The sequence below is a fragment of the Mastomys coucha genome, unplaced genomic scaffold, assembly GCF_008632895.1.
Source record: "Mastomys coucha isolate ucsf_1 unplaced genomic scaffold, UCSF_Mcou_1 pScaffold22, whole genome shotgun sequence".
Lineage (NCBI taxonomy): Eukaryota > Metazoa > Chordata > Mammalia > Rodentia > Muridae > Mastomys > Mastomys coucha.
The window spans coordinates 220,850,068-220,855,450 of NW_022196905.1; the positions used below are offsets into that span (position 1 = coordinate 220,850,068).

At 41.1% G+C, this 5,383-nt stretch overlaps 1 protein-coding gene across 15 annotated transcripts in view; it reads right to left on the reverse strand.

Annotated features, from left to right (window-relative positions):
* The window catches only part of Il15 (interleukin 15), a 75,851-nt gene that overhangs the window by 68,191 nt on the left and 2,277 nt on the right, over nt 1–5,383 (reverse strand). The window lies entirely within an intron of this gene.

Here is a 5,383-nt window from a genome sequence, read left to right on the forward strand (position 1 = left end):
GCAAACTGGTACAACCACTCTGGAAATCAGTTTGGCGGTTCCTCCAGAAATTGGACATAGTACTGCCAGAGGACCCAGCTATACCACTCCTAGGGCCTACTTTCTGCTTTGGGGGCAAAGAGAACTGAGGAAACAGGCCTGAGTGAGTTTTGAACTGTTAGGAACAGCAGCTATCACCATCCTCCTTCTTCTCATTTTTCAATGGCACTGTCTATTGTAATTCTCCTCTTTGTACCATCTCACTCTACACTACAGGCAAGAGAAAGTGGTTGCATTTTTAGGCCAGAGACCTCAGCACTCAGAAAACAAAATCAAACAAACAAACAAAAACACCAGAAAAAAATTGTATCCATAATTTAAAGATCTAATTGAAAACCTACAAGTCTGAGCTACAGACAACAAATATTATAAGCCATGGGGCAAGAAGGAACAAAGAGTGTCAAAGTCCATCATTGCAGTCATTGAGATATTAACCACCATGGCTAAGTTAGTGTCGGCATGAGAAAAACAACTTAAATATAACTCACATTGACTTACTCACTGGTTATCTATAAAATTTAAAAAATGGAATTGTCACCACGTAACACAGGAGAGACTATGGGGACAGGTGGATTATGGAGTAAAGTTGAGACTCCAACGTGTTAAACATGTAATCAGGGATGATGGGTAGACTTTGAATACAAGTCTGGAGTTCACATGGAAGGTTATGGGTAGACACACAAATTTATGAATCATCGGCCAATAAAAGCAGTAAAATCAGTGAGCCAGGATGAGATAACCAGGAAAGGATCCCCAGTTCAGAGACCAAGTATAGAGACCCAGTTCTCAACTACAGGTCAAGAAATAAACAACTAGTAAAAGAATGAATTGATAGCTGGTAAGGTAATAGAAAGACACAGATGGGGATAGAATATGGAAGGGCACATGGGAAGAGAAGCAAGAACTAGCTTGTGGAGTTTACCACCTCTACATTCTTTGAATCTTTAACAAGAAGTACACTTTCATGGAAGAAGTGGGTATGTGTTGTTTGCAGTTTCCTCCTAGACTCAAACCTTTTACCTTCTAGAGAAGCTCCTTAAGACACAAATTAAACAACTCAAAACTGCTTCAGGAAGTCCCTGAAACTTAGCAGACTCACTAGGCCCTTCCCACACAGAGTAAAGAATCAAGGCTGCTGAGAGTCACTCTCAGAAAAGTCAAGTTGCAAAGACAGAGGACTCTGAGATTAGACCAGCAGCTGCCCAGAAGGATCAGAAATCAGACGTGCTGCCATCACAAGGCTCAGAATCACCTGGAAAGGGCAGACTTTAACCTTTTGAGCTGCCTGTAGGCTGTGCAGTGTGCTTTAGATTTCCAGGTTTTAGGAGCTGTCACCTATGCTGAAGTGGGTTTTGGTGATGCAGCTGGCTTTGAGTTATTTCTGCTCTTATAATACTCATACTTCTATAAGTAACCCACTTTTGAAAGTTAGACTTTGGTTATTATGGTGGTTTGTATATTCTTGGCCCAGGAAGTGGCACTATTAGGATATGTGGCCTTGTTAAAGTAAGTGTGGCCCTGTTTGAGGAAGTGTGTCCCGGTGGGGGTGGGCTTTGAGACCTTCCTCCTAACCACATGGAAACCAGCCTTCTCCTGTTTGCCTTCAGAACAAGATGTAGAACTCTCAGCTCCTCTATTGCCATGCCTGCCTGGATGCTGCCATGCTTCTGCCTTGATGATAATGGACTGAACCTCTGAACATGTAAACCAGCTCCAATTAAGTGTTGTCTCTTTTAAGAGTTGCTTTGGTCATGGTGTCTCTTCACAGCAATGAAACCCTAATTTAGACAGTGTTATCCCTAGTTTGATAGGGTGTGGGCTTCATACACAGGGTGAATAGTAGCGTGTGTGTGTGTGTGTGTGTGTGTGTGTGTGTGTGTGTGTGTGTGTGTGTGTAGTCTTGTATTTCCCCAAGAAAAGCCTTCTCACACAGCAACATGAATTTCTGGTTTGTTCAAAAGAGTCTAAGAATAGGGAAATCTCAGATATATTTGAAATTTTTTTCTATATGGTGGGATAATATAGATATGGTGGGAAGGAATATAATAGAACATTAGGCTATTTATTTCTTAATAGGAGAAATTAAAGCAGAGGCATGATGGCAGGAGCTGGATCTATAAGACATGATAAGGAAGCATTGCCCATTCAAGCCATGCATACACTCAGTTCCATTGATCACCAGGAGACCCTCCATAGCAGCCAAACCAGGTCCATTAAAGCTCCCATTCTCTGCCTAGTTAGCATGAAGCCCAGAAGAGGGATGAAACTAGATCAGGGATCTCCCTGAGCACCCACCCTATCACTTGACAAAGGGGAGTAACACACGGGGACTAAAAGAACGAAAAACCCACACTCACTGTGTGTAGAGGAGCTTTTGACAGATGAGCCTGGTTCTCTTTCCCTCACCCCTTTCAGGATTTACCCTTCTCCTATTTTGCAAAGAAAGACACACACCTTTCCCACGCAGGGTCTCATCATGGACTATGTTCCTCCAGGGTGCTACATGCAGGGAAGTAGCCTTCCATCAAAGCATTGGCACTAGTGTCTTGTCCTTTTCTTTGACACATTTTTTCCAATATGGTTTTAGTTTTACACCTAGTTATTTACTAAAAGTTCAAAGGTTTATTTATCCATTAAAAATAGCACAAACAGGAAAAGTCTAATACAATGCACCAATGATAATATTTCATTTCAATTTTATGTTCTTAATTTTGTTGTGAAGAAACAGTGGGGTTGGAGAAAGGGTAGTCCAGTTGCTGAGTATTTACTTTATAGGCCTGAGGACCAGAGTTTAATCAGCAGAACACACATTTCAAAAGACTGAGGCATGTCGACTGAGATTAGTATTCACGGCTGGGGAAGCAGAAGCAGGCAGATCTCTACAGCTTACTGGCCAGCCATCCCAGCCCTAAAGATGAGTTCCTGGACTGTGAGAAATACTGTCGTAAGAGAAAATAAACGATGGATGCCTGAGGAATGACCCTCCATACACACACACACACACACACACACACACACACACACACACACACCTATAACCCTTTACCAACATAAACACAAAACAAAATTGAAAAGAGCATGCGTTTAAGAAGATTTTCAGTAGAGGGACAGTTCCTTGATTGCCGCAAAGCTTGGTCACGAGTGCTCAAAAGCTGTCTCATCTTGTACAGTTCAAGTGGAAAGTGCAAGAGTAAACTGTCCATCTAGAACGGTGACTCAATGTTATTGGCCATCAACAACATTGCCAGGGCCTCTTTCTGTTCACAACAATGAGTTCAGCTCCCTTCCCCCTACCAATCCTGTGGTCATTTCTTCCCCGTGCCCCACCCTTGACCATTTCCAGTTTCTATTTCTTCACTTGGCAAAATAATTTCTACCATCATCCTAATGTGGCCTGTGACCTCTCAAGAAGACATAGATGAAATTACCACTTGGAAAAAACACACATTTTATACTCAGGTACATAGATCACCATCATACTGTATAGTTCTGTGCCCTGTAGTGGGATAAAGCACTTAAACACAAATGCATACAAACACTCCAGTCTCCAGAGAATGTATATGAACACTGATAATCAAATGACTCAAATAACCTCACTTTGCTAATTCTGACCTCAGCATTGGGCTCCTTACTTTTCATTTAACTTTTATTATCATGGTGTGTGTATGCACAGTGGGGGTGGCACGCTCATGTGCCACAGCACACATGTGAGTGAGATCAAAGGACAACTTTATGGAATGCGTTCTATTTCCACCTTTGAACTCAGGTCACCAGGCTTATGTAGCCAGCTCCTTTACTCACTGGCCAAGCCATCTCACTGGCCCAGGATAACACTTTAGAAAGAGATAACATTGTTTAATATACAGCAAAATAATCACTCAAATGATGGCCAGTGTCTGCTTCCTGGCAGTGGTATGTGTGTGAGTGTATGTGTCTGTGTGTGTGTGTCTGTGTGTGTGTCTGTGTGTGTCTGTGTGTGTGTGTGTGTGTGTGTGTGTGATTTCTCACTGTACTAGACACAAAGAACATGACATCCACAAATATGAGCCTTGATAAGAGTGCGCCTTAAGTTCAGCAGCAGCTCCTACTCTACTAGGGTGGATGGCAGCACCACCTTTTACAGTTTTCCTTTCGGTACAGTAGGATAAACACGGAATGGCATTAGAATTCAGCAGGACTGCGCCTCGGCCATGCTGGTATGGTGCCTTCCTGTTAGGACCTTTCAAGTTCATACTAGGTTCCCTCTGAACATGTTGTTAATAATTTTTATTTCAATATCTGTTAGGATTTCTATGCTAACCTTGATTTTCCATCCACTGCAATCCAAAAACAATTTCAAATATCCCTTCTATCTGCTGACAGCTGCTAATACACATATACCAATCTATGGTGTATATAAATACATGTATATAAGCATATATGATTTTGATATTAGTTAAGTGAAACACCATAAAAGTAATTTTTCATCAATTGTGTGCCACGTCTCCCTAAAATCACTCATTTTCTCTCAACACCCTAATAGAACTTTTTCTCCCACCAGTGCAAAGTCAAGCACAAGCCTCATGCAATGTTGAGTTGCAGCCACAGATATGATGTAATGGGAAATTCTTCTCCTCCTATCTCTTTGGGTCCTAGCTTCCTATGTAGATAGATGAAATGACAAACAGAGAGATTCAGATACAGAAGTCAATCCAGATTTACCCAGTATGAGTCATTATTAATAAAAACTGATGCATATTAGGCAGATATTTCCATTCAGGGACCATGAATTTCTCTAAGGGATCAGATGCATACAGATATTATATGATTATAATCCTTAAATATGTAATTAATAATATCAGCTATAGAAGTAATTAGAAGCCAAAATTCTGGAAACATTGGCCCAAAATAAATTAGTAAGTGTCACTGTCAAACTGTGGGAAAACAGTTAAATAGGGAATGATTCCATTTTTATCAGCATTGCAGTCTGAACTCTGTCTAGGCTGGAGGAGGCCAATCCTCCCAAGACCTGGTTCCCTGCAGAAGTCCCTGAGCTACTCTAGCAAATGTGCCATATGTACTAATATTTATAAACAGATGTCTAGCATGACACTCTCTGAACACGTGTATATCTAGAACAATATTTGGAGTTAGAATTTAAGTCGTTGGCTGTTATTCATGTAACTACCCAGCATTCAGGATGAAGACAGTATTTCCTGGCTTGTGGTTAACCAGCATTCAGAAAAAAGTTACATAGACACAGACCAGATTCTAAAAGTTTTAAAGCCTTGGGTCAAATATTCATTTATAAGACCTGATTAGTGTTACAAATAGTTCCCTTGGGAAAATCCACAGAGTTCCTTTT